This window comes from Schistocerca cancellata, chromosome 6, assembly GCF_023864275.1.
Source record: "Schistocerca cancellata isolate TAMUIC-IGC-003103 chromosome 6, iqSchCanc2.1, whole genome shotgun sequence".
Taxonomy (NCBI): Eukaryota; Metazoa; Arthropoda; class Insecta; order Orthoptera; family Acrididae; genus Schistocerca; species Schistocerca cancellata.
This window is the reverse complement of record NC_064631.1, coordinates 403,618,060-403,629,041: the sequence shown is the minus strand read 5'-3', so window position 1 is coordinate 403,629,041 and position 10,982 is coordinate 403,618,060. Positions and strand designations below refer to the sequence as shown.

Genomic DNA, 10,982 nt, shown 5'->3' with positions numbered 1-10,982 from the left:
CCTCTTCCACTGACGATGTGAGAAGTCCCGTGTGACACGAAAAAAACCTTTAAACTGCATTTGCTGCGCAATTTAAAGTAGTCATATGGGGGCAGAAACAAGCCCGTTTCTTTTTTTTGTTGGTAACATTTGACACAAACGTCATAGAATTCACACCGAAGCTGCCGCCAAGTCGCACAAACGTGCCTATCGCCAGCCAGCATGATTCCAGGAAAATGGTGTTCTCTGGGCACCACCACGTCAAATAGTTAACGAGAGATTATTCTGTCGTGCTTTCCTGCTCAATGGGTATCTCTGAACAAGGAAGGCAACTGACCCACTCTTGAAATATAGAGCATCAGACACTTTAATGTTGCTGTATAACGAAGCTGACCTAGAAAGAGCTTGGTACCAAGTCCTGACGATCAGTTAATAATATTGTGCAGTCCTAAAGCCTCTACACCGACCAGCGCACCGACACGAAACGGCATCAAGAAGGCGCTGACCAGCGCGCCGATAGAAAAGAGCGGGCAGAGCCACACTTCCAGGACAGCGGTGCCCTCCGTCAACGCTGTGTCCAGCAGCCTCCCACCGCTCAATTCAGTGCTAGGCTTCTAGAGGATTATTTTTGAGTAATAGGAATAGACTTGTAGTCTATTGACAACCAGCTGCACGGATGGGCTCACTATTATGGTTGTTCGGAAAGTAGGGAACGATCGGTCGCGAAATGGAAACCACAGTGAAAATCAAAACTGTTTTCTTTGCACATTTAGCTACACCTCCCAGGTACTTCTGTACATAGTCGCCGCTCCGAGTTAGTCATTTTTCGGAGCGTTATACCAAATTCCCAACACCATCGTCACAGAAGGCAGCCGCCTGTGCTTTCCGATAATTCTCTACGCTGGCCTATAGCGCGTAGGCTGCGCCCAAGTATTGTTGTCTTCGCACCCAGCGTTTCATGTGAACGAGCAAACATTTCAGGACGAGCAAATTAGGGCTGTGTTGTGGGTGATCGAACATTTCCCATCGAAAAGGCTGCAGGAGCGTCTCCACTACCCCTGCAGAGTGCGGCTGAGAACTGCCGTGAAGAAGGAAGTGGCTGGCAGTTGTGTTGGGTGTGCTGCATTCATTAAGGTGAAGCCTCACAGCAGGTCCTCCTACTTGGCGGCAGACATCGTTGTTCCAGGCGCCTTTACTCGCTCACAGTGCGCTCACAACTGAAAAGAGCGTCTTGATGCGATCGACGGGCATACTAGAGACACTGCCCAAAACGTCTGTGAGAAGCCTCGTCGGATTTTCACAGTGGTTTCCCTTTCGCGACCGATCGTTCCTCACTTTCCGATTAGCCCTCGTATGATCGCGTTAGTAGCGACGCACGATAATTCTAGCGATAAAGGAGTAGGGGCAGTTCTATATTCGATTCTAGTGGTCTCACTCCACATGTAGGAGCTAGTAGCTGTCTGCTGAGTTCAAGTCTTTGCTGAGTGCTGTCTGCCACATTGCTTTCTGGTGCACTTAACGTATGCTGAGTTTTTTTTCTGTGTATGGTCGTTTGGTTATCATAATGAACTCTCTGAGCAAGTGAGTACAGTGCACTCTTCGTAAATATTTTCACGGAAGTTTTTAAATCTTTGTAAATCTCATAAATAATTACTGATACGCTAACGTGAAATCACGAATTTCGCACTGTTATGCAACTAGCAGTACGCGTTGTTTACGTTATCATTTAAACACACTGTGCCAAGGTCTTGTTGCGAATTTGTAGTTCGCGCCTAGTACGCTTGGGGCGCTTCAGTAGACTATAATCTTTATTGAACAGTTTCGCTCATACTTCAAAAAGCCCTTTAGTCTCCGTTCAGCTAGTAGTAATAGTGTGTAAAGTAATTGTATATAGGAGGCACAGGAAGCACATCAATCCACTTCATAACGAGATGTTATGTTTCTTTCCTTTTTAGAAATAAACAGTTCCATTAACCTGCGAGTGTATGTACAGATCATTTTGGATTCCGACCATCGGCCATCGCAACTTCTGTCCTTCCTTGTTTGTGTCGGTGCTGACCCAACAGTAGCCGACACAACAAATAGTACTTGGATATGTCGTTACATAAACCGACCACAATGGCATTTCAAGGAAAAGAGCCAATAAGAACTATAGTCATCATGAATAATATCTAGTGTGTAAAACTTAGGACAGAATTAATTCACGTATGACGTATCACTGCCAAGTAACAAAGCTCGATGAAACTTAGACCACATATTGAATGAACTGCTACATATATTGCAGAAAGTAACTGAAAGAAATACCCAGTGACACGAACTGGAATGATATTTTTATTGAAACGCAATAATTACACTGAAGTCACCATGATTCACGATGGTCTCCTGGACATTACAAAAGACGGGAAACAGTTCTTAATAGAGTTTGTGGTCAGCAAAGACGGCTGTGAATTGATCTGCAACGTGATCCCATTCCAGCCACATGGTTGGTAAGGACTTCTTGTGATAGGGCGTTCCATTCCACTACCAGCTCGCGTGACAGCTGCTGGATGGTCGCTGGTGCGTATGGGAGTGCTGTAATGCGTCTCCCCAATGCATCCCATAAGTACTCGATGGAATTTAAGTAGGGGGAACGGACAGGGTAGTCCATTCGCCGAATATCCTCTCGTTCCAAGGGCTTCTCCATTTCTGTTGTTCGATGCCGTCGCGCATTCTCATCCATAAAACGGAAGTCATGGCGCAATGCGCCCCTTAAAGACGCACGTAGGAAAAGAAAATAGTGTGACAATACGTTGACGAATGAGTGTATATTGATGAAAGATTTTGAAGTCAGTGCTCCCATGCAACATTATGGCTGCATCCACCATAAAACCTGGACGACCAAAACGATCACGTTCGACAATGCATTACACGTTCACACTTCTCAACATATGAGAGTACGTCCAGATTTGTCGAACCACATCGACCGTAGCTGCGTTCATTTGCGCTTCTTACACCCAGCTGAAGTTAGATAGTTGGACGAAAACATATGTAGTCTAGCAAGTTAAAACCTGACATTAAGCATATAGCACATTTCTGCAAAAAAAAATTTTTTTTAAGAGAGCTCGAACGACTTTAAAAAGGTTGATATCGTTCCACTGAAATGCTTTAATTTCACCAGTTTAAAGACGGAAAAATGCTACCAGCCGCAAGTGTCCGTATGGTTACTCAGCTTGTTACATGCTTTCTGCAACTGTAAATGTACGATGTATCTTTTTATTTATATGTATGCACAAAATCTAAAGCACCACTCACACAGTGCTTTAGATCATGTGCATACATATACATAAAAAGATGCATCGTACAGTTTTCGCTGCTGCAAGGTCACAAACACTCTACACTGGAACGTAATAGCGCAGATGTTTCATCAGCACCACCACCCTAAGGAAATTTCATCAGTTGGAAAAATAAAAGGCAAAAGCTAATGTAAAATGTATCTTTACGTAAACTAGCCCTCTGTAGATGAACATGTTGGTTCGAAACCGGTCACGGAAATATTAAAATAAATAAATAGCACTGTAAAAAGTGGCTGGTTGCTGTCATCTTCTATCTAAGAGTCAACCTATATTTTGTACACAGCCACGGGCTCAGAATGTCAGTTTTCGACAAAATAGCGTAGAGTCCGGTATTCTCGCATCTTCTTCCTCTGCTGTTCCTTCCTTGCTTCGGAGAAGTTTTTAGTTTTGGCTTTTCTCCGAAATCAGGTGCTCATGAGGTTTGATCTTGAGCGGAGCGTTTATGGGTATTCTCCAGTGTAATTCCGACTCCTTAAAAGTCTTTTTCTACCTCAGTGAACCGTCTCTCGTGGATTTCTTGTTCAGAAAGTAACAGAAAATCCGCTTGCTCAATCCTGTAAGACTAATAGGCAGTGTTACCGTAGGAAACAATCCTCTTCCTGCGAATGGTGTCTATGATCTTTTCTACTGTGTTCATGGTGGTCATCAGTTCACCATTTTCTTTGATCGAGCCCAGGATTTTCCTGAAGATCTTTCTCTTATTTGCAATTTCTCGATCACACCTTTTCTATACATAGCAAGGCATTCTGAAGCAAATAGAATAATAATTATTTTTACATATTTTTTTGCCATTATGTTCTCCTGTTCCACTCGCAAATAGAGCGAGCGAAAAGCGACTCTTTTACATCCCTCCGTACGGGCCTTGATTTCTCTTACGTTGCCTTCATGGTTATTACGCGAAATGTATATTATCGGCAGTAGAATCGTTCTGTATTCAGCTGCAAATGCTGGTCCTCCTAATTTGCTCAATAGTTATTCTCGAACAGCATGTCGCCTTGTCTCCAGGGATTCCCATTTGAGTTCACGAAGATCTCCGTAGTACTCGCGTGTTGATCGAAGTCACATGTAATAAATGTCGCAGCACGCCTTCTGTCTTCCTTTAATAGTTCCTGCTGTGGATCCGAAACATTCGAGTAGTATTTAAGAACGGGTAGCATTGGTGTTGTATGCGCGATCTCCTTTAGGTATGAGCTACACTTTCCTGAAATTCTACCAATAAACCGAAGTCTACTACTAGACATCGTTACGACCTGCCTTTGGTGCCCGTTCCATTTCATATCGTCGTGGGTTTGTCAAATTCAAACAGAAAATGATCTTTTTTTTTCTTTTTGACTCAGTCAATTTTTATGGTACAATCATATCGGGCTTCGGTCTTCACAGACCATCTTCAGATGATATGTGCGCCATTTGATGATCGAGTGTTCAAGTGTTGTTGAAAAGAAAGTGATATACCATCCCACGAAACACAGTCCCGCTTCATTAATGATTACAACATTAAGACTACGTTAGCCACTGAATACCGAATGAGTGAAACAGTTTCAAAGCGCTCGCGCGCTGTGCACCGCAGTGCCGAGGTCTGCACGATCGGTTGCCGCTTCACGTATCCTCTCTCTCTGTTTTCTCTTCTCCTTCGGTTCAGCAAGAAGTTTCCGGCGAAGATCCTCGGCCGGATCCCGAAGGTCCGAAAGAGCCGGACGCGACTGTACCTAACTCAATCTGGCACGAGCTCGCTTCCAATCTGAGGCAGACAGTAACGTAATTGAAACTTCCGACCCAGCCAAGCCTTAATCAACTTGTTTGGAACACCTCATTCTGAACTCGGATGGGAAACAATTTGCTAGACGGAGGAAAATGCGGTAAAATAGTTTGTCAGAGGGCGGCGCGGTTCGGCCCTCCCCTGCCTTCCCCTGCGCCACGGCAGTTTCCCCCCACCACGGCCGCCGCAGTCCCCCACCCCGCGCGCCGGGGCTCCCTCCCCTGCGGGCAGCCCCTTCCACGCCCGCCGCCCCTCTTGTCGTGGCAGGGGCGGGTCGACTCACAATGGGAGGAGCCATCGGAATGTCAAACCTGGATGTAAATTGGAACATTATGCAAATAAGCCGGCGCGTCCCCAGGCGGCGGCGTTGTTATTGCGATAGGGGCGCGTGTCTGGCCGCCGCCCTCGCCTCGGGATATGCGGATGGCCGCGTGACGGCTCGCGCCTCTCCAGCTCCACTCCACGAGCAATACTCTCTCGTAGCCACACACCACTCTACTACACCACATTTACTAACGTTTCTTTCCCCTAATTCCTCTACACTCTTCAGTCCTTTCTTTGTCGAACATCCCCTCTCAAGAACTTCTACAGATACGTATACGGATTGAGATTTTCACTCTGCAGCGAAGTGTGCGCTGATATGAAACTTCCTGGCGGTTTAAAACTGTGTGCCGGGCCGAGACTCGAACTCGGGACCTTTGCCTTTTGTGGACAAGTGCTCTACCGACTGAGCTACCCAAGCACGACTGACGCCCAGTCCTCACAGCTTTACTTCTGCCAGTACTTCGTCTCCTACCTTCCAAACATTACAAACGCTCTCCTGCGAACCTTGCAGAACTAGCACTCCTGAAAGAAAGGATATTTCGGAGACACCCGGCTGGGTCAGAGATTTTCTTCGCTCAGGGAGTGGGTGTTGTGTTCCGACGGCATGGTAGCTCAGCGTGTTCGGCCAGAGGGTTTGCTGCCCTCTGTAATAAAAAAACTGAGTTAATGGATCAACGACGAACTCAAACGGGTGTCTTGTGACGTCCGCCCCGAGCATTTGCAACGAACTAAAACGAACAAAATGAGATTAAAAAAGAAAAAAAAAGTTGATAGAGCACTTGCCCGCGAAAGGCAAAAGTCCCGAGTTCGAGTCTCGGTCCGGCACACAGTTTTATTCCGCCAGGAAGTTTCGTATCAGCGCACACTCCGTTGTAGAGTGAAAATCTCATTCTGGAAACATCTCCCAGGCCGTGGCTAAGCCATGTCTCCTCAATATCCTTTCTTTCAGGAGTGCTAGTTCTGCAAGGTTCGCAGGAGAGCTTCTGTAAAGTTTGGAAGGTAGGAGACGAGTAAAGCTATGAGGATGGGGCGTGAGTCGTGTTTGGGAAGCTCAGTTGGTAGAGCACTTGCCCACGACAGGCAAGGTCCCGAGTTCCAGTCTCAGTCCGGCACACAGTTTTAATCTGCCAGGAAGTTTCACATATATAGATGGTTGCAGGACCACGGCTGTTCAGTACAGACCTTTCAGTCATCTAAATTTCCAATTGTTTTTCTACCGAGCAAACAGTTTCGGCGATATATTACTCCATCTTCAGGCTCCCTGACCGACGTGTAGGAAGATTCCCACCTCTGGTCTAGTCAAAGTGGGGGCCAGCATTGAACGACTGATATCATCAGTAGATTTTTGACAACGATTCCTTCATTCATCACTTGCTGGCCAGTCCTGATCGGATCGATTACTATGTCAAAAATGTACAGATACCAGTCACTGAATGGTAGCCCCAATTTTGACTGGACCAGAGGTGGGAATCTTCCTACACGTTGGTCAGGGGGCCTGAAGATGGCGTAATATATCGCTGAAACTGGTTGTTCGGTAAAATAAAAATTTGGAAATTTACACGGCTGAAGGGTGTTTTGATCTTACAGTCTTTCATTTATTTTTATTTTCTTATTCCCAAACTACTTTCAGCGACAATATCGGCATGATCAGTGTGTTCTTTTATTCTAAAACATGCAAAAACAGCACAGTTATAAACATTATAATACATTATTACACGGGGTGCTCAAAAAGTCTCTTCGCAGTGCCCGAATGATTGTCAGCCGGCGCGCCGTATGATTGTTCGCCTACTAGGTTACTTCACTTCAAGTGGACTCTCGCAACATTCCACTGTTTCGTTTATCTCGGTAAAAATGAATATTCAATAAATTAATAACTTGTATTTCACTGAGTATCATGTCGGTATGTTCACTGCGGCATACGGCACGCGAGGCTAACAATCATAAAATGGTTCAAATGGCTCTAAGCACTATGGGACTTTAACCAAAAATGGTTCAAATGGCTCTGAGCACTATGGGACTCAACTGCTGTGGTCATAAGTCCCCTAGAACTTAGAACTACTTAAACCTAACTAACCTAAGGACAGCACACAACACCCAGCCATCACGAGGCAGAGAAAATCCCTGACCCCGCCGGGAATCGAACCTGGGAACCCGGGCGTGGGAAGCGAGAACGCTACCGCACGACCACGAGATGCGGGCGGACTTTAATATCTCAGGTCGTTAATCCCCTAGACGTAGAGCTACTTAAACCTAACTAACTTACGGACATCACACACATCCATGCCCGAGGCAGAAGCGCCTGGAACCGCTTGGCCACAACGGCCGGCTAATAATCATACGACACTGCGGAGAGACTTTTTGAACACCCCGTGCTATGTGTACTAGTCCATTAAATTTCGGGCATGCAGCCGTGCAAATAAAATTTCTTCCACTGATATTTCGAGTGCGTATCAATCTGTTCCAACTTACTCTGAAGATGGCCGGACGATACGCTGTCGAAATATCAGTGGCAGAAGTTTTACTTGCGCGGCTGCATGCCCGAAATGTAATGGACTGTTCATTACGCCGCGAAAAGTTGAAAATGCACACTATGTATGCTGTTCGGTTCCAAATACTGTGTTCTGTGAATAGTTTCATAACAATTTATACATACTTATTTTAAGGCACGGCATTGTTTTTTCGCTTGTTGTCTCTGTTCCTGGCATATTTTCTTGGTTTTGTTGCCGTTTCTTCGGCATACACCATGTCACTTGCAACTGTAGGAGCCGCTGCTAGTAAGCAAATATGAAAAAGTGAACTTTCATGCGTCAGCGGTATGTTGCTGGGATTGCAGTAGTGATGCGGGTGCAGTTTTGGTGTGCACTAGGTTGTTTTATAGTTTGTCATGTACGTTCTTTGGTCGGCTTTCAGCTGGCTTTAAAAATACCATACTGTATTGGAGGTAAAGTGGTTTTTATTTCAATGCTTGATACATTTGGAGCCCTGGGGATTCGTCTTCACCTCCTTGATCAGTCTACATAATTTTTCGATTTTGTATTATTACTGGTCCTGTTAAGAGAACACAGATATATTACAACGTGGCACGTTGTGACTACAGTTTCTGCGAAACTAAGACAAAATGGGAAAAAATACTTACTGTTTCTTGTAGAGGCTGTAGAGCTGTTAAGAACGTTTTGAGTACACATTTTTATATACGTATACTCACATTTCCTCTCACAGGACATCTCTAACTAGAACTCAAGCAAATCAAACAATTATAGGCTGTAGTTCCAATATTTTGCTGGGAAAGGACGAGCAACTTAGATTTGATAATTCTTCATTTAAAATTTTGTGCCACAGTTCCTCGTACTGTCTCAGCTGTGGAAAATATCTCGATGTAATATGGTTACCAAAAATCAGTTGTGAGATTGTATTATGTTACCCGAGCATGTCAGTGAGGTTTGATTTGATATGCATTTCAATGCAGGTCTGGTTTGAAAACGAAGCCTTCGTTTGAAATACATCCAGTATAAAATACATCCAACTGTGGCAGACAGATTTAAATAAAGAACTATAACGACGAATATCCAAATGCAAATGTGTTATTTTCCTACTTATAAATAGGTGCTACTTCTAACATGACATAAAGATATTACATTATTACTTATACAAAGAGGGTGTCTCAGGAGAAACTGTCTGTATTAAGGGATATGACAGAAACCATCATTCTAAGCTAAAAAAATCCAGTAAATTGGTCTCTAGAATGTATACCTTAAGAGATATGAACACTTCTTCATCTTCGATACTATGAAACAACTCTCTTCGAATGCAAGCTCTTTACTGTCCACATTTTTATAGGCGATAGTATAGACCAAAACAAGAAAATTCCAAGTAAACATAGACTCTAAAGTTCATACGATAAGAGTTACGAGTACTTGTTGATTCTCACTACCGTAAAACAGATCTCTTCTACTGAACAAGTGCTCATAATTGTAGACGTTTTTCCTTCGAATGATCGTTCCTGCTATATCCTTGGATACTGACCATTCCCTATTCGTACACCGTGTAGATGTGGTTTGAAAAACAGTTGTGTCTTCAGAGACCAGATGTGACCTTATGTTATGAAATGACTGTAACATATAATACTTGTTTCTTTAAGAAAAAAACATAAGTCTGAAATTTCTGAAAATAGCTGTTTGTTCATTTAAAATGCTTTCAGAAAATTTTGTCTTTATGTAACAGTAGAACAATCAGAAATTGCATTAACAAAGAAAAATTCTCTGAAATCGTGACAAATGAGTAAACAGAGTTTAGAAGTCACAGTTTTTTCAAAAATTTCAAAAGTTTATGTTTTCCTAAAGAAAAAGATATGTAATAGTTGCGAGCATTTCATAACATAAGTTAAAATCTCATATCAGCACAAATAATTATTTTGTGCAAAGACATCTATCTATAAATAATAATATATCGTTTTCGCATAATCTGAGAAATAAAAACACCTGTGTATAGGCCGATATAGAAATGTAGCATCTTCAGATTTCGACATCCTTTGATTTCTTTGAATTTTGTTCACAAATGTGCTGTGACACGAAAAGTTTGTTTATGTACAAAAATGTGTCTACTCATATCATGCTTGAAACCTATCTAACTACTACCGCAAACAGAAAGTAATTTTTCGGTTTTCCCTTAGTTCTGTAAAACTTGAAATCACAGTTTGCCACCTTGTAATATGCCTACGTACTATAAAAGCATCAGTATTAACCTAAATTCGAAAAAATTATGCAGACTGATCAAACATCTGAATATGAGACCCTAGGGCTCCAAATCAATCGCCTATTGAGATTAAATTCATCATTTAGGACTGGTGGTTGTTTGTTTTATGTTTTACGAAAGTAATACAGTCACGGAAGCAACAATGACAGCAATGAATAAAATAAATTTTTATATTCTCTCTATACAATAACATGAGCATTTCAAAATGCCGTCCCTGGTTTCGACGAAACACTCGTATTCTTCAGATTACCAACAGATACGGAGTCGATACAAAGAGTCGTACAGCCCTTTACGCTAGTCTGTCCTGCCTAAGGCTCTTCATCTCCGAACAATTACAATAACATACACCCACTTGAAATAGCTTACTGTATTCTCTTCCGGGTTGCCTCTACAAATTTATTCCAACACTTACTTACATTACCAAACTGACGATTCCTTGGTGCCTCAGTACGTTTTCTACCAACTTTTCCGCTTTCATCTATGTTGCACCATAAATTTCTTTTTCCTCCAGTTCGATTCAGTACCCAATCGTTAGTTATTCGAACTACCCACCTAAGGTTCAGCGTTCTTCTACAGCATCACATTTCAAAAGCTTCTATTCTCTTCTTGTCTGAACTGCTTGTCATCCACGTTTCACTACCGTACCGGTACATGACCACGCCCCAGGAGAAAATCTTTAGGAAAGACTTACTAACGATTAAATTAGAATTCCTTATCAAGAAATTCCTCTTTCTCAGAAAGCTTTCCTTGTTAAATCCAGCGCGTATTTCATATTATCTCCACTGTTTCCATCATCAGTTATTTTGCCAACTAAGTATATAGTAAAATTCTTCTATTAC

At 43.0% G+C, this 10,982-nt stretch overlaps 1 non-coding gene across 1 annotated transcript; it reads right to left on the bottom strand.

The window, feature by feature from the left end:
• Positions 1 to 5,735: 5,735 nt before the first annotated feature.
• Positions 5,736 to 5,810, bottom strand: Trnal-caa (transfer RNA leucine (anticodon CAA)). The gene has a single exon. It is a non-coding gene; the product is annotated as a tRNA-Leu (tRNA).
• Between the last annotated feature and the right edge of the window lie 5,172 nt (positions 5,811 to 10,982).